The sequence below is a fragment of the Octodon degus genome, unplaced genomic scaffold (genome assembly GCF_000260255.1).
Source record: "Octodon degus isolate 3935 unplaced genomic scaffold, OctDeg1.0 scaffold00031, whole genome shotgun sequence".
Classification (NCBI taxonomy): Eukaryota; Metazoa; Chordata; class Mammalia; order Rodentia; family Octodontidae; genus Octodon; species Octodon degus.
This window is the reverse complement of record NW_004524607.1, coordinates 1,316,108-1,335,071: the sequence shown is the minus strand read 5'-3', so window position 1 is coordinate 1,335,071 and position 18,964 is coordinate 1,316,108. Positions and strand designations below refer to the sequence as shown.

The 18,964-nt window shown below is 44.1% G+C and overlaps 1 long non-coding RNA gene across 1 annotated transcript in view; it reads left to right on the top strand.

The window, feature by feature from the left end:
• Positions 1–18,964, top strand: part of LOC111816383 — a 20,293-nt gene extending 1,329 nt beyond the window's left edge. Inside the window, exons 2-4 of the long non-coding RNA XR_002820789.1 lie at positions 5,395–5,469; positions 11,585–11,613; positions 18,905–18,964. This is a non-coding gene — a long non-coding RNA (uncharacterized LOC111816383). The remainder of the gene's footprint in view (positions 1–5,394; positions 5,470–11,584; positions 11,614–18,904) is intronic.

Here is an 18,964-nt window from a genome sequence, read left to right as displayed (position 1 = left end):
TGTTAAAGAGAGTGCTGCTCTGGAACCCGGGACTGGCAGGGGGTCCTCTACAGGCCTGGGGCAGCATTTTTATTCTTTTTGTATTTAGTACAGGATCTACAGGGTCTCACTACATGGATCAGACTCGTAGTGATCCTCCTGTTTTCAGCCTCCCAAGTGCCGGGATTACAGGCCAGGCCAACACAACCAGTCTCAGCATTTTTATTCTTGATTCTCTTTGGCGCATCCAGGACTCCAGCTACATGATTCTACGTGTCAGTAATAACAAGTTGGGCCATTTGTTTTTGCCATAATGGTATATTTAAGATTTTAGACACAAGCCTATTATTTGGACTTTGAAAACGAAATTTCCTTTCTATATTTGCAGATAAATGTCTTAAGTTTCCATCAAAAGAATTTTTTTTGACAGTACTGGTTATGGAATTAGGGGCACTGTATCACCAAGCTGTATGTCCAGCCTTTACATTTTTATTTTGAGACAGGGGTTTTGCTTCACCCATGTGAGCCCGCTGCCTCAGCCTCATGTATAGTTGAGGTTACATACGTGTGCTGCTATATACCCGGTCTCAAGTTAAGGTTTAATTAAATAATATTTTAGAGATGGGCCTGGTGGCACATGCCTGTAATCCCAGTATTCTAGGAGGACTAGGAAGACCTTAAGGTTCCACCCAGCATGGGCAACTTTGTGACTTCGTAAGACCCCATCTCAAAACAAAAAATAAAAAAGAGCTGCCAGGAAAAAAAGGTTAGTTTTCTTTTTATTGTTGTTGTGTTTTCAGTAATGAACAATTCTTACATTTGCATTAATAAGAAACAACATAAACAAAACAACCACCCTGCAAAACCTCTGAAGATTGTACTTCGTGACAGAGGAGCTACATTCCTGAAACTGTTCATTGAGTCCTCCAGTTTCTGACTCTGACAGTCCAAAACAAGGGCTGAGCTCCCAGCAACAGATTTCCAGGAGCAGGTTCACAGAGCTATGTCCCAAGTACCGATGCACCAGGTTGTTCCAGGAAGGAATTAAGGTTAGTTTACAACAAAGTCGCATGGAATGTTAACAAAAGAAAGCAGAGAAATTGTGAGCTCCGGAAGTGAGTCTGGGAGAGAAAGCAGTTCTGTGCTAGTGCTGCCCCCTGGAGCTTGTAGAACTTTCTGGGGTGGTGGAAATGTGCTCTGGTTAAGTCATTTACATTTAATTAGTCCTGTGTGTTCAGTGATAGGTATCTAGCTTACAGGCCAGTGCAGGTCTAAGTTGTTCTTTGTAGTGGAGATGAATATGTATCTTTAGAAAAGTAAACTTGGTACTTAACATGATTCTTACCATTGAGAAATAAAACATACTTCATTCATCCCCCCCAATTATTAATAGGTTCGAGGCAGAGTGTTTCTCCCTACACAGTTGCAAGGACAATTTTCTGTGGACTTATTCTTTCATTTATTGTTTTATTATTACACATTTGCATCACATAATGATTCCATTCCTTGTGGAGATCTGGTGCATGTACATAGCCATCTCAGTTCTTTCTTCATCCCTCCCCATCTCTTGATCTCCTTTCCATCAAAAAAGCTCTGCCTCCCTACTTCCTATCATCTGCCTTTTATTTTGCTCTTTATTTATAGTTGGGGTTTCTCACATAAGAAAAATAATGCAATATTTGAGCCTGTCTATGTCATTTATTTCACTTAACATCATGGTTTCAAGGTGTACCAGTTTTCCGACAAGTGACTCAAGTTTATTGTTATTTTTATTATTTCATGCTTATAGCAGCACAGAGCTCCACTGTGTTTAAAAACCACATTTTCTTTATTCATTCATCTGTTGATAGGCATACAGGCTGCTTCCGAAATTTAGCTATTACGAACTATGCTGCTATAAATGGGTATTCATGTATCACTGTATAGGATGTCTTGAACTCTTTCAGGAAGATGCCTAAAAGGGCAATAGCTGGATCAAATGGAATTTCTACTTTTAGTTTTTGAGGACTCTCCATACTGATTTCCATAGTGGTTGTACTAGTTTACAGTCCCACTAACAGTGAACAAAGTTTCCTCTACTGCCTCAACCCCGCAGCTTCTGCTGTATTTATTATTTGATTTCTTGATGGTAGCCATTCTTTCTGTAGTAAGATGGAATCTCGGTGTTGTCATAATTGCATTGCTTTAATAGCCAGTGATGCTGAGCATTTCTTCATGCATTTGCAGTACTGGTCATTTGTGGTTCTGTGAAGTATCTATGCATTTCACTTTCCCATTTTTTGATTAAGTCTTTTAATTGGGCATCTTTTTTTTTTTTTTTTTTTTTTTGAGTTCCTTATATGTGCTAGATATTCATCCTATGTCTGAGGAATAGCTGGTAACAATTTCTTCCTTTATGTAGGTTGTCTGTTTATTCTCTTGGTTTCCTTTGCTGTGTATAAGTGCTGTGGGCTTTATTATTGGGATACTTTGATATATTTTCCATGAAAGTCTATTCAGTTAAGGAATTTGGGCTTTGAGAGATGTGTCAGTGAATGAGATATACTTTCTAGCTTTAGAATTATGTGTAATTACATTAATCTTTATAGAAAATTTTAAGGTATATGGGTAAGCATTAAGAAACTAAATCTTTGAAAATGCTATCAGTCGGAGACATAATTGCCATTAATATTTTTATAGGTCCATTTTCAACTTTTGTCCCATATTAAATTTTCCTTGGTAGGTCCCAAAATATCCAACTCTCTCAATGGAAGGAAAGTTCACTTGGAAGATGAGTGAACCTCTCAGGCTAGTGCTGGCCTGCCTGAGAAGGCCACCTTCTCCCTAATCCTTCCCCCTGTTCTGGGACTGGTCTTGCTTTGGGGCAATGATTTTGGTGCTTAGGAGGACTCTGTAGAGGGAAAGAGGATTACATCTGTAATCCATTCAGTATGATACGTCACCCCACCTTGGTGCTGTTGACGCGATGGATAACTCTGTTAGTGCATGTTTGTGGTGTGATGTGGCTATGATGCCCTGTGAAGTGCAGGACGTTTAGCAGCCTTCTTGGCCTGTGCCCACCTGTTGTGAGGGGCACACTCCCCCCCTCCCACAGTGTGTGCTCAGAAATGCCAGTGAGAATCTCTGGGTTAGTGGAAAGCATTGTATTATTGCTGACGTGGCCCAAAGATTTCAGACTTCTATTTTGCATGTGGGAGAGGATCTAAAACAGAAAGAAAGGTGTAACATAAGCTAATGAAGCCATTTTGTCCTTCCTGTATGTTAATTTGCTGTGAGAGTTCGAGGAGCAAGTTTATCAGTTCTTCCAGTGAGAAAAAAGAACACAAACTGGAAGGAACTTTTTTGGCAACAAGTTGGCAAGAGTGGGGGAATCAACACACAGTGGGGAGGCATGCAGGAAAGAGCTTCCTGGGGTGGGCACCCTCCCACTCTGGTCTGGTGGGGTGGGACTCCGGGCAGCGGGGACACCAGAGATGGGGTGCATGGGGGTGGCTGGAGCGTGGGAGAGGCCTGTCCGAGGCTGTGGTGGCTATGAATGCAGCCACAGCCAGAACAATAGAGTACCAGGCAGCTCTCATGCAAGTGCCCTGGCCTTTCCCTCTCTCTGTTTCCTGCCCACTGGTTCTTCATTGGCCAAACCCAGATGGAAACCCACTTCTCAGGTGGTGTAGGAGGGCAGTAGGACTGCTTCCCTTGAAGAAATGAGGAGGATGGGAACAGAGAGCAATGGGTCCAGAGGATTTGTGCCTCAGTAGAATTCAGAATTTCTTATGGGAAATGAAAATATACTTGTGGGATACCATCACATTTTGACCTAAGTCATTCTGGTTTTTGGTTCTGCAGAACCTCTTTAAGTTTTTGTTTAATTGTCCCTATTTCAATTCACTTGTCCTGCTTGGTGCACTAAAACAAAATATTTTCTGGTGCTTGTGTAAATGTTAGCTATATTGTATGTTTTGCATTTGTACCAAATAATTTTTCTTTAACTGCCTTTTCCATTCTGTCACAGAAACTGTATCAGAAAATTCAGTTTTCACTTCAAACCTCAGAATTTGTGGCTAATGTTGCAGGCAGCTGAGTTAGATAGCAGTATTATAGGTAGTCAGGCAGAGCTGGACCCTCAAAGGAGCCAGTGTAGAAGACAAGATACTTTGCACCTGTGGGAGAGACAGACCCCTCTGCTCTGGGCCAGACTTCCAGACAAAAAATTAAACAAATGCAGTCACATACCTCCCAAGGGATGGACATCAAGGATTGATGTTCTAAATAGGTCTCTATCAGCGTGAGAAAGCCAGGAAGAGTCACTAACCCCAACCCCCAACTGGAAAAGTTCCTGTTCTGTATTCGGATGGACTCGCTACATGATTCGCTTCATTTGATCTCAATTTAATCAATTTTTACCTTAGCAGTTGTGCTTGTAATGTTACTGGTTGGTCATAGTTTTGTCCCACCTCACACACACCTTTTGAGTTCCCATGTTTTTCACCTTGGACCTGCCTTGCACCATGGATTTGCTCTATAAAAATCCCAATAAAAGGTAGGCTCCTGGGCAGTCCGCTCGAGTCCCCTTCTGTCCCTCTCTTGGACAGAAGTTTTCTTTCCCTCAATGAATATATTCTGATTTTAACCTCCGTTGCTCCTAAAATTCATTTGTCAGTTTTGGAGAACATGAACTCATCCTAGATCACTTTCGGGTTGGGAGTTTCTTTCCCCCTTGTCACTAAGAGACAATTTTCCTTTGCAAAACAAAAATGATTTCTGAAATTAGTATCAAGGACACAGCACATTGTGGTATCTTTTGTAATTGAGCTGCATACTTTTATTCTAGAGATCCTTAAAAGTGTAATTTCTTTTCTTTTTCTTTTTTTTTTTTTTTTTTCCGGAACCGGGGATTGAACTCAGACCCTTGCGCTTGCCAGGGAAGCATTTATTCTACTGAGCCATCCCCCGGCCAAAAGTGTAATTATTAAGCTTTTCAAATGTTTAGAAAAGTTAGATCCACACCTGTTTTGCTCATGTGGCAGATTTATATTCCTTTGATTGCACTTGTGAGTCGTGTTGTATTGAGCCCATCCAAGCAGCTCATGTAGGATTGGGCCAGAAAGTACCAGTGTTTCAGCAGTAAGGGATCAAGGATATATCCTGGACCTTACCTGAGGGGTAGCTGTGGCAGTGTGTGTGTGTGTGTGTGTGTGTGTGTGTGTGTGTGTGTTTCCCCAAGGACATGTATATGGGACCCAAGAATATTTTGATCTCAACCCAGTTTGGAAGTTGAGCTGCACATTGTCTTATAAGTACTTGCGCTGATAAGCAGCTGTCTTACTGTACTTTCTACACTTTCAAGCTTAAGTATACTTGACATTCCTCAGTAGGAGTAATTTGTTAGATGTCATCTCATTTCCCTCTTATCTCCAGATCATTTTCAATACAACGAGAGACTGCAGACTGCCTTTGAAATGGACCCAAGGGGGAATCAAGGATGTGAAGCAGGTAGGCAGGACTAGGAATGGAGTGGCTTTTGTTTTGAAAGAGGTAAAGACAGGGACAGGTTCTACTCAATCAGCACTTCTGTGCATGGGGCCTTGGTGGCAGCGGCCTCCCAGCTGTAAGAACATGAGCCTTGACCTAGTTTGCATGCTCTCCGCCCCTGGAAATCAGAGGAGCGCCTAAGAACCTCCAGTTAACTAATCCCCACAGCCTAGGAAAACCAGAAAAGAACAACAACAAAATACCATGTCTGCACTCTAAGCATAGCGGTTGTGGGGTGTTAACTAACCATCAACTTGTAACATCTGGATAAACTGAATCGGTGTGGTTCTCCATGTGAAAGGCCCATGGAGGATTGTTGCCAGCAGCCTAAAAGGAGAATTGGAGGGGAAGATGGCATGCTGTTGATTTTCCTGGAGGTTTTTGTGATAGAAACTCAGCTGTTCTCATGGTCGGAGGAGCTTGGTTCCTCGTGGGACCTCGTTGTTGCTGAGCATGACTGCAGTTCTCTTCAGGGGAGCTCTGATCCTTACCTGGAACGTTACTTCCTAGCTCCAGTGCAGATCCCTCAGCCTGCTGGCACAGAGTCCTTCAGCCCGCTGTTGCAGACTTTCTAGCTTCCACCACTGACCTTTGGGCCTTCCTAGTGCAGATCCTGGATGAGACTCATATGAGACATGATCTTGTGCTCTAGGCCTCCTGAGGCTACTACTGAACTTGGGGAGGACGCTGCTATGGGCTCTAAGTCTTTAGCGGGACTTACGCAGAATTGGCATTGGATATAGGCCCTCACCTGGGTTCTTTGGGTCTCTAGTGCATGGACAGATCTCTTGCAGCCTTTTGCACTTGACTTTTTTTGGTGAATATTATAAAATGACTATAAATTATGTTTCCTGTATTAAATGTATTCCCTTGTGAACCCTGAGTCCAATAGGGATCATCTAAGATCATCTATGTTTCTTTTTTTAATCAATCAATCAATCAATCAATCAATCAATTAATTACTTCAGTATAGGGTCTTGCTATGCAGTTCAGACTCCTAGTGATCCACCTGACTCAGTCTCCCCAGTGCTGGGATTAGGGGCATGTACCACCACACCCAGTTTTGGTAGGGCTAGACATGGCATGTGGTATCAGGGATCAAACCTGGGTCCTTGCACTTGCCAGGCAGGCGCTTAGACCACTGAGATATCTCTGTGGCCCCAAATGGTCTACATTTCTCACCATTTCCCCTTTTTCTAGGTGTACAAACTAATGGGTTGTGTAATCACAGGCCCACACTGTGATCATATAGCTAGCAGAGGCCCATGAAGGTCTAGAATTCTGGTTCCTTGAACTGAAGGCAGGGTTCTCAACCCCTAGAGAGAGAGCCTGACACTTTGTATCTGGGTATATTGTGCTTTGGGGTCAAAGCAAATAAAGGCTCAAACTCCTCTACTGCTTAGTAGACTTCCTACAGTAGACATGGGGGGAGGAGAAACCTGCTTAAGATCATTTTAGTAAGCTATTTATGCAAAGAATCCATATTTTTTATCTTTCTACTGAAATTGAAAATTTAGTTTGAGTTTTCATTTTTCCTTATGGGGTCAAACAGGAACTAACTCAAGATTATTCCTCAGGAATATTATTCATGATTATTATTCTTTCTTTTGTAATTAATTTCCAAATGACTACTCCAGGAAAGGCATACAATGTTTCTGGATGGAAAGGGTGATCAATTTTCCCTACTTTAATTTATAAATCTGAATAGTCAGTTATATAATCCCAATCTAATTTTTGTTGACTTGGCAGAAATGTTCTAAAATTGATCTGGATATCTAAGCAAGCAAGAAAAGATAAGAATAATGAACAAAATTGACAAAAGAACTTGAATGACCATATATCAGTACATGGCAAAGTTATAGTGAGTATATGTATGTAGAGTCAGTATAAAGTTATGAACAGTATATTATTATAGGCTTGGAAATACACATTCATGGCGCAGCAGGGACTATGAAGAGAATAACTGTACCAATAAGAATTAAGTATAGAGCCACTGGATGAGGAGGATGAAATATTCAATAATCAATGTGGAAGCAACTCAGTTATTTGGGGAAAAGTAAAGTCTTAGGTTATGTACTAAAATGCAATTTAGATTGACTAGAAAAATAAATTCTGGTCTTGAGGTGGCGCTTAGGGGTAGGACACTTCCCTAGTATGCAAGAGATCGTGTTTGAATTCCTAGCACCACACACTCACTAAAAATAATACTTATCATAATACTACTACAATAAAAATACAAAGACTAAATAAAGAAGCAGGGCTGCTGGCTCGTGTCTCTAGTCTTAGCTGTCTGGGAGGCTCAGGCAGGCAATCACAAGTTCAAGGCAGTGTAAGAAACTTCGTGAGACCCTACCTCAAAATAAAATAATAAAGTAACTAGGAACATATCTCAGAGCAAGGTTCTGGGTTCAGTCTCCAGGACAAAAATGTTAGAAATCTAAGAAAAAAATGTATCTATGTGTATCTTAGAAAAAAACTAAACATAATACTAAATGACAACTTAAAATGCTTTTGTTTGACCATTTAAATATTAGACTTTTGACATAACAAAGTAAACAAACCTAAATCTTATCGTGGGATTAGGCCCTGGATGCTTTAGGATCTAATAAACCATAGAATTTTCCCTGGATTCTTTTTAAATACAAATGGGTCTTGGCAGGAGAGTGAGGAGGCATGGAGGGGGAGGTGTGTGGTGGGCTGAGAGGGTATTGAGATCGCTTTCTATCACTGTGACTAAATACTTGAGATGAACAATGTTGAAAGAGGAAAGCTTTATTTTTTTATTTTATTTATTTTTGTTGTTGTTTCGGGCTCAGTGTGCCCTGGGGCAGGGCTAGCATAACCTGTGATGCTGGGAATCAAACTGTAGTCCCTGTGTTTGCCTAAGCTTGCCTGTGCAGGTACTTTAGACTGCTGAGCTATCTTGCTGGCCTGAAAGCTTTATTTTGGCTCATGGTTGTAGAGATTTCAGTCCATGGTCCACTGGCCTGTTGCTTTGGGGCCTATAGGGAGGCAGCATATCATGGCGAGTGTGCAAGGTAGGGGTGACCACCTGCCTCAAGGCACTCTGGGTGAAAAGAGAGACCAGAAGTGACTTGAGTCTCATTATTACCTTCATGGTCTCAAATGCATTGATCTAACTTCCTGCAACTAGAGCCCACGCTGAAGACTTCCACCACCCCCAAATAATGCCTCAAGCAGGTGACTGAGCCTTTAACACATGAGCCTTTGGCAGACATTTCAGATCCAACCTGTGGCAAGTGTGGAAAGTGGATCCAGATCTCACCTAATCTGGGATTCCACATTTCCTGCCAGTTCCATTATGTGATGAGGGGAGCTGAAAGCTGGAGGGGAAGTCATCAGGAGTGAGACATGCTCGTGCCTGAACACGGTAGTGTTTCCAAAGGGGATTCTTTGCATCAGTCCTCTGAATCTGCTTTTTTGTTTTGCTTTGCTTTACACCAGATTCTGTGGGAGACCACTGAAGTTCATAAATTCATAAAGTTTTATAGATTGCTCTTAAGGGAGTTTTGTTGTGAGTTTTCATTGTGATTTCCTCTGAATGTGGTTTGGGGATGGAGACAGAAGTAAGTAGTGCTGCAGTTATTGGGTCACAGGTTGTGGGCTTTTGGCATTTTAATAACTGAAGCTTACGTGTCCACACAGAGCTGACCCTCACCTCTAGTCCCCTAGGAGTAACAGAGTGTGCTCTTCACCCATCTTGGACCACACGCCTCAGCACACACTTTGATCTGTTCATCTGAGAGGATCACTTGGTGAAATCTTAGTTTATATCTTTGATCATGACCGAGGTCAGATATTATTTCATATGTTTAAGAAGTACCTGAGTTGACTTTTCTGGGAACCAGTGAGTATCTTAGAGCTGAAGCTGACCTCGGAGTCCAGCTTTTCAGCCTATGAATGTGGACACTGTGGACCACCATGGTGGATGCCCATGATGACAGAGGCTCAAACACTAGGTCTCCTGTCCTAAAAGCCCTCAGAATGAGAGTAAGAAAGTTCTGTAGAAGTCTGTGAGGGTAATCAGGCATGGCTTCAGAACTGGAAAGTCTGGAAACGACAGGGCAATGCCACAGTGCCTTGGCAGTGAGACAAAGGCCTGTGAGACCTCGAATGCTAATCAGAGGAGCCTGATTGATTGCTCTTGTCACGTAATATATTGAAGTCCTCCAGAAACTTGGCTAAGGGTGCTTGTACCATCCATGAATTTCAGGTACCTCATGTATAAAATGCAATTAATATTAACTGTTTCTGCCAAGATTGTGAGCATTGGGTTTAATATATATAAAGCAGCTGACATATAGGATCCCAACTCTTTATCACCCTCCTCATATTTGTGTGGTTTTTTATCTGACTTCCTCATTCCCAAGGAAGCTGTGGCGGAATTTCCGGAGGGCAGCTAGAGCTGCCCAGGGGCCTCTGTGGCCTACACTGCTGTCCTATATGTACCCTGCACTCAGCTATAGCTCTCTCAGCCTCACCCAAAAATTAGCTGTCAGCATCTAAGTCATCCCTTCGAGATACTTCATGCACAGGGGAAATCACATTGACTGGCTCCCTAGAAGTAAAAAAGAAGGTCTGCTCACTTTGTCCCACTTAGCTGTTTAGGTTTTTATTCAAGATCCCTTTTTCATATGTGTCAAGTGATAGGAAAAGTCTCCAGACTGTGAAAGGAAAGACGAGTATGCTGACCACATCATGAGACCCAGTCTCGCAGCAGGAAAGAGTGGAAAAAGAAAGGGGAGGAGTTTTAGATACTGTGCTTCCCAGGGTGAGGGCCAGGTGATTGCCATGTGGTCTTCCCTAGGTAGTCTTTGGGTCACCGGAGTCAAGTTGTTTCCTTTTTAATGGGATTTTGCTTCACTGTTATTATTCATGTTATCCAGAAAGAATCAGATCATATACAGGGCTGGGATCAGAATGGGGAGTCAGCCTTTCTTTGTCAGAGGCCATGAGATTCTTGCCCTTTCTCCTTGGCCTCCTGGACATTGCTCCTGGGGGAGAGGCTGGAGAGGTGTCTTTAGCCCTTTCTTCATTGCCCCTGGTTATCTTGCCCAGTGTTAGTTATAGTGAAAGCTGTTCGCAGCTCTGAAAAATGAATGAAAAAGTTAATCTTTACAGGCCTCTGTCCTACTTCCAATTCCAGTCTCTCCAAGGGTGGCCCTGACTGTCCCATTGTCTTTTTAACACAATAAATTGAAGTCCTCTGGAAACTCAGCTAGGAGAAAAAAGAAAAGGGAAAAAATGTATTGCTTTGTTTCCATTAAAGAAAGGCAGATTAAGAACCATCCTCAGGGCTGGGGAGATAGCTCCTCAGCATGAGCACCTGCCTGGCAATTACAGGGTCCTGAGTTCTATCCCCAGTACTGCATGCCCTGCTATGCCATGCTGGCCCAGGAACTTGGTGTAGTGGCACATGCCTATAATCGCAGCACTAAGGAGGCTGAGACAGGAGGATCACTATGAGTCTGATCTGCATAGTGAGACCCTGTATCATCCTTAGAGGTAAGTGCAGCTTAGTGGTGAAGTGCTTGCCTAGCATGTACAAGACCTGGGGTTCAATCCTGAGCATAGCAAAAAAAAATTGAATTAGACTAGGCATGGTAGTACACACCTGTAATCCCAGCATTTGGGAAGCTGAGACAGGATGATCACTGGGTATTTGAGTCTAGCCTGTTCTACCAAGTGAGTATAAGGCCAGTCTGAACTGTGTGGTGAAACACTGTTTTAAAAAAATAATAAACTAAACTAAATAAAATGAAATTAGATCCTCTCCAAGCACCAACTTTGTGGAGCTCATCTTTCCCTTGGGGCCTCCAGTTTCTAGCTGCTCTTTCCTCCATGGGAGAGGGGTCTTGGAAATGCCCCAAGGAAGGTGGCCATCAGCAGCCCTAAAGCGGAAGACACCTGATGATTTTTGCTGGAAGCATTTGTGGAAGTTGGAACTGACAGGACAAAAAGTGGTGCAAGGGAAAGTGGGGGTCCTGGGAGAGTGTTTGTGTGGAGCTTGGGGTGGTGCCACTAGAATCCTGAACCTCTGCTTTTGTCTTCACAGCCACTGAAGAGACCAAGATGAATGCAGAGGTGAGTCCTTTACAAAAACTATTTGTGTTGGTTACTTTTCACTCCTTGCTGGGACAAAATATCCAACACCAAAAATTAAGGAAGGAAAGGTTTATTTAGTTCACAGTTTGTGGAGGTTTCAGTCTATACTCAGCTGGCTCCCACACACAGTGGCACATGGCAGAGAGCAGCACTTCCTGGCAGCAGAAATCAGCGAAGAGCAAAGAGAAGGGCAGCAGCTGTGGGTGGCTTATAGCCAGCCTCTCTCCCCTCTTTATATTATTAACAAGCTACTCTGGGGCTGGGGTGTAGAACTCACACAATGTCCGTTCCTTCCTCTTGCACAGGATGAGGATGTTTACAAAGTAAGAATCCTGGCTTTCTGCTAAGTCATTTAATTAAACTTCTAAACTTCTCAAATTGAAACAGTGTATCATTCAGTACAATCCACCCCTTGTCAATTTGGCAACCAGACTTTTCCTTAAACTAGTTTCCAGGTACCCAGCCATGCTTATTAACATTTTATAACATGAACATTATATTACATTAGAACCATGACATTTTGCCCCTGGGCAACCCCCACCAAAGACTCACGCACATCCCTTTATGAAAAGGCATTTTAGTCCATCTCTTAAGAGTTGCCAAAGTTCATACAGTTTCTGTATTGCTGAAAAGTCTTAAGTTCCAAGTCCCTTCCAAGATCTAAGGCAAACTCTTAGCTGTGAGCCCTTGTACAAATGAAAAGCTAAACTCTTCCAACATTCAATGACACAAGAAAAAATTACCATTCCAAAAGGTATACACAGGAGCATACAAACCATTGGGATTAAAACAAGTCCAAATCCAGAAGGGCAGACATTAAGTCCTGTAGGTCCATGTGGAACATCTGAAGCAATCTGTAATGAGTTGTGAGCACCAAAATCCTTACATGGCTCCACTCCTACAGCACTTCAGCTGGTAGTTCCCATGGCTTTTCTTTAAGGCTGGCTTTGCTCCTTCCATGTAGCTTTTCTCAGACAATCCATGTTCCTAGCTCTTCCAAACTTACAGGGTTTCCACTGAATAGGCTTCTCACTCACTGCTTTACACATTGTCCTCTCAGGGGTACATTGCCTGGCCCTGCAGGCCTTCTGAAATCTAGGTGGAAGCCTGAATGCGTCTAAAACCAACACCACATGGACGATGCCAAGGTCTGCTGCCAGCTGGAGTGGTAGCCAGGTTTTCTTCTCTCTTGGTTGTAGGGGTCGAGTGCCTGGGTCACTGAGCAGTGTGATCCTGATTCTGAGAAACAAATTCTCTCTGCCACTGTCATTCTGGAACCTGGTGTGGCTGCTGCCTCCATTCTAGAACATGGGGCGGTGTGGCTTTTTCTTCAGAACAAAGTCCCTTACCCTTGTGTTTCTCAGGCTGCAAAGCGCAAGAACCTGCCACCTCCTGTGATGATGCCCTCAGGATATTTTTTATATTCTGTTCCTCCTGAGCAATGGTGATCTCAGCTCTGTCTTTGCAGTCCACAACTTTATTGGAGCTTCCTTTCTGGAAAGACTCACATTTTCAATCATCCTGCTGGTCTCTTTGCTCTTGACTCTCAACATATATCTGACTAAAAGCTCCCAACAATAACTATGCCCCTGCCTCAACATTTGACTGCCTTGAGAGTTCTTTTGCACGATTAACTAGTCCACTGTACTTAAGCTCAGTTTCAGGTCACAAGCAAAATGCAGACAAACTTCCTGCCAAGCCATAGCATAAATCACTGTAGTCCAACAACCAGTGCAGTCCTTTCCAGCAGAAACTTCCCTCACCTGGTCTTTACAGGCAGGATTTCTGTCAGCATTATGGTCTTCTGAGCTCTGACAAGAATCTCCCATACAGAAGAGCTGAAGGCATTCCAGTCTTTGCGGGGAGGGGAGATCTCCAAACCTTTCGTATCTCTTTCCATAAACCATTCCTGAAAGCTCTTGTACAGCATGGTCAGGTACTCACAGGTGCAGTCCTACTCCTGGTACCAAATTCTGTCTCGGTTACTTTTCACTGTTTGCTGGGACAAAATACCTGATACCCAAAATTAAGGAAGGAAAGGTTTATTTAACTCACAGTTTATGGAGCTTTCAGTCTATACTCGGCTGGCTCCCAGGAAGAGTGGCACATGGCAGAGAGCAGCAGTTCATGGCAGCAGAAATCAGTCAAGAGCAAAGGGAAGTGCAGCAGCTGTGGCTTCTAGCCAGTCTCTTGCCTCTGCTTATATTATAAACAAGCTACTCTGGGGCTGGAGGTGTAAAACTCACACAATGGCCATGCTCTCCTCTTGTACATGATGAGGATGTTTACAAAGTAAGAATCCTGGCTCCCTGTTGAGTCACTTAATTACACTTCTAAACTTCTCAAGTTGAGTACATAATGTATCAACCAGTACACTATTTGAAGGGATGATTTAAAAGCATTATTTTTAGGGCTGGCCAGATAGCTCAGCAGATTAAAGCCCCTGCTTAGGCAGATGCGGGGACCAGGGTTTGATCCCTGGCATGCCATGCTGGCCCCACCCCCAGGGCATGCTGAGATGATGACTGAGACTGGGCGTGGTGGTATGCATCTGTAATTCCAGCTCTTGAGAGGGAAAAAGCAGGAGGATCACTACGAGTCCAATCTGTGTAGTGAGACCCTGTAGACCTTGTACGAAATACATAAAAAATTATTTCTCCAATGTGTCTTTCTTCTCCTTTGCAGAATATCCTTTCCCCCCACAAAGCTTTAAGAAACAGTCAACTTAACCAATTTGATCTTGGCTCTCGGTGATATAGGAAGAATTAGGCCCGTCTGAGTTCTTACCTGTGTCCACTCAGCTTCATTTAGATCTGAACCCACCCACTTCAGCTAATCTGGAAACAACACTCAGAAGCTGAGGGGGTTGGAGGGTGCTGGGCCCAGATGCCTGTTTTGTGTTATTCAGGGACTCTTCAGTCCTTACTCAGATCTGTCTGCATTATGTCCTTGGTGCTTTCCCTTCCTGCTCTTTGATCCAAGGAAGACTACGGCTTGTTTATCCTTTTCTGTCTTCTTTTTACTCATTTGCTCCTTCCTCCTCTAACACTCTTCCCAGTCTATCCTGGACCTTGAGGTTCAACCACTGCTTCATCCACTGCTGTGCTGTGTTGACACCTTCAACTCCATTTCTCCTTGTTCTGGTTACCACCGCCTTTCTCCTGCAAACCTGGAGGCTTCCCCAAGGGATGGTGGTTGTGGAAGAGTGGCGGTATGCAGGACAGTCACATCCCTGGACATTCACATCCAGTCTCTACTGTTCTCCTGAATCTCTGTACTCCTTAAAACATGCTCCTCACTCTTAGCATCTGGATCACTTTTTACTTCACAGCGAACTATGGCAACATTCCACCTGCCACTGTCTCTCAGTTCTTGCCTCTCCATGTGTCTTGTTCCTCTTGTTGCACTGAAAGGATGTCCCTCAGTGAGAGAAGTCATGTGTATTGGAAACCATAATCAAATGTCTGTTTTGTTATGAGATAGGGTCTTTTCTTGTAGTTTACACCAGCTCTGAACTCACTATGTAGCCCATGATGGCCTCAGACACATGCTTCTCCTGCCCCAGCCTCCTGAGTGCTGAGGTTACACCACTGTGAGCAGCTCTAATGTGGCTTTTTTCCTGTGTCCTGATGAAGGGCAGTCTTCATGGCTGGGTGATCCAGTGACTCAAAGATCTTATCAAGGTTTAGGATCTTTTCTTCCTTCTACTTCATCCTAGAGTTGACTGTGCCCAGGGGCCATACTGCTTACAGTTATGGCATGGCTGCCAGCTTGGGCAGGGCTGCAGCCTTCCTCACCTTCCAGTAGACTTCCTTCAGCTCTCTCAGCAAAGTGGGAATGCCTTTTTTTATGAAGCCCCAACAAAAGTCTCTTTAGTCTTGTTGGCCAGAATCAAATCACATGTCCATTGCTGGACCAATCACTGTGTCCAAGGAGCAGGGGCTTTGCTGGTTGTTGTAGACTAGTTAGGCCCATCCTGGAGATGCTTCTCCACCCCTGAGCCTGGTGGAGAAAATGGGAATGGATTTTTTTGTTTTTTGTCTTTTTGAGACAGGGTCTTGGTATGTATTTGAGGCTGGCCTTGAGCTCACTTTGTAGCCCAGGCTTGCTTCAAACTTGAAATAATCCTCCTGCCTCAGCCTGAGGAGTGCAGGGATTACAGGCATGCACCATCATGCCTTGCAGGGGAGTGAATGTTGGGTTACATCTGCCTACACCTGGTCAAGCCATTTCTTTCCAAGGCATACCCTCCTAACACTCAACTTGCAAACCCTCCTGCCTGCCAAGACCTTAGGCTGCCTCCTTAACTATCTCCTTTGTCAGCTGCTTTGTTCTCTTTTCCACTAGCTCTCTCATCAGTATTTCAAAATGGCTTCAATTTTACTTTCTTCAGGGCAAAATAATATCTCACATCTTTGGATATGAGCTATCCGTTGCTGCCCTGCTGCTTTCATCCCCTGGAGCCAGGTTCTTGTGGGGGCGAAGCTTCTCATCTCATTTCTGCTCCCTGAGCCATTGTTGACCTGTTGTACTTTGGCTGCTTTTCCTGCATGCATGAGAGATCATGTGACTGTCTCCAGTCAGGGTTAGAGCCTCTCCCCAATCGCTCCCTTCTGTTGCCCTGGCCGCCCCTCCCCCCAATCCCTGCAGCCCCTGTGTGATGCTCCTTTAATGTACACAATTGTCTCTTGTTCTAGTTGGTGTCTTATTGTCTGTCTTTTTTGCACTCCATTGTGTTTCAAGATATCACACACAGATCATCTGCCACACAGCTCCTGGGCTGTGCGTCCACTTAGTCTTAACTGAAGGCCTCTGGGCAGGATGTTGCTATTACCTGTGTTTTGTAGGTGAAGAAAATTAAAAATAGATAGATTGTACTAAGATGCAGGAATGGGGAATTCCGAGGTATAGTGGAGGATGAAATCTTGATGTGACTCTGTGAATGCGTTTACTCATGTCCAGACCCAGCTAATCCTGTCCATGCCAGTCCTCTGTTATTTCCGCTTCATGAAGAGTTTCTCAGCATCTTCTCTCTGAAGGGACACTTCCTGCCTGTAAATTCCCTCTGTGTTTTCTTAGGGAAGGGTCTAGAGGGTGTTCAGGGTCTCACTACTAGATCAGACTTGTAGTGATCCGCCTGTTTGCAGCCTCCCAAGAGCTGGGATTACAGGTCCACGCCACCACACCTAGGCCCAGTCTCAGTTGCCATCTAAGCATGCCCCAGGGGCGGGGCAGGCATGGCAGGCCTGGAGATGGAAACCAAGCCCCTGTGCCTGTTTACAGCCTTTTTAATCTACTGAGCTATTTGGCCAACTCTCCTCTGTGCTTTCTTTATTTTCTCTGTCCCCTAACTTCAAACAACCGTCTACACACCTTATTCACTTTAGTGTCCCCAAGCATCTGGGTGATGTCTCAGATTTTCTTCTGTTTGTTTTATTGTAAAGTCTCACATAGTCGTATGTGGGGCTTTTTGGAGGTGGATAGATCTAGGATGTATGATGCTGGGATTGGCAATGTGATGCTGGGATTAAGGGTGCCTACCATGAGTGTGGTGGTACCCACCTTAAGGGTGGGTGGCCTGGATAGAACATAAGGGACAGAAAAAGGGTTGTACTTGCTGCTTTTGTTGTTTTCTACTTGCCAAGAACTGTTTCTCCTCTGTGGTGACCCTCTGCTATATCACCCACCCTCGGAGCCAATCCAGTATGAACTGAAAGCCCTACAAACTGAGCAGAAATATTTTCTCCTTTAACTTTGGATGTCAGGTATTTTCTCTCAACAATAAGAAATGTTAATTAAGACATTAAAAATCAGTTGACTAAGTAATAGGCCAGCTCAGAGGCTGCGAATAGGCATCAGGATGTGACCCAGATTGGGTGGTCAGTGAATACGTGTTGAGGGAAATCCCATGGCAGCAGTGGTCCAAGAAAACTTGCTGTGACTCCAGATGCCCTCGGGAGCAGGCAGGTGCAGAGGGGTCCTCAGCCAGAATCCGCCCTTTGATTTGAGAGGGTGTTTTTATAAGACAGGAATGACACCTGGGATCGCAAAGCTTTTCTGGCTGGGTGGAATTTGTGGGGCTTCAGCCTTTGCCCTGAAGTTGAGATGACAGCAAATCAGGTGGGACAGATGACTGGAGCTCAGCAGAGCCTGGAGATGCAGGTCCCAGTGAGACAGCCAGCAGGAAATGCCCCATTTTCCTTTCTTCTTGGGACTGAAACTGGAAGGAGAGGACAGGTGTCTTTTACTGGGCTTTGGGAGACAGCATGCACATCGGGGGCAGGATAGAGAAGGAAGGCGGTAAATTGTGAAGAGAAAAGCATGGTGCTGTGAGGTGAGAGAAGGAGTGAGCTCACAGCAGGTCCACTTAAATGTCTAGTGTGTGTGAGTCCAGGAGTGTGACTGGGGGACACCCTTGAACACGGCGGTGCACAGGCCTTGTATGAATTGTGGACCATATACATGCCTTAGGGGAGCAGGCAGGTGGGACCAGGAGAGGTAAGGGGAGCAGTGGTTGTCACCCGCAGGTGTGAGGAGTCTGGGCAAGTTAGGGACACTGGACAGAGCGTGGCCAAGGGCAGAGAGTCCCTGAAGTAAGACAGCAGAAAACACTGGCACTGTAGGGGAACCTCAGAAAGAAGGAGGATGGTGACCAATTTAGCGCTGCCGGCTACACAAGTCCCGCCCACTTGCGTCAGCCCTCTGCTGTGCATAGCTGTTCACGCACATTTCAGGCCTGTGTTCACATGGCCTTGGGGGACACTTGGGGTCTGTGCTTCTCCTCCTTCCCTCTCCAGCATGTAAAGGTCTCTACTTTCCCTGCCAATCATTCTATTGTGAGACTTTGAGGGTCTTACAAACAATAGACGAAAAATACGAGCTTAAAAAAAAATGCGAGCTTAATCTTTAAATTGTTTGGAATTGCCTTCCTCCCTCCCGGAGCAGTGGTCTAGCACCTGTCTTCACGCCTAGAGCATAGAGCTTCTCTAAAGTAATGATTCTACATTTCCTTCATTTTTCATCTTTTAAAATCTCCTTTTTTTCTAAGTTGATAGAATACATCCTCCCAATCTTAATTTTCTGTGAGCTACATTTTCAGGTCTGGAGTGCATGACACTAGTTTCTCTAAGTCCAGGGATAGGGAAACGAGTTTGCTTTGTGACTGTTCCTTGATTTTGAGTTACTGTTTAATCCTGAATTAGTTTTTGCTGTCCCTTAAGTGTGTCCCATTTCTGCTGTCTCAAAACTACTCCTGTTCTTTATTTCTCAGATACTGCCACTATAGTGACATTTTACCATGTGTCCAAGAAGACAGAGCATGGCCATGAGG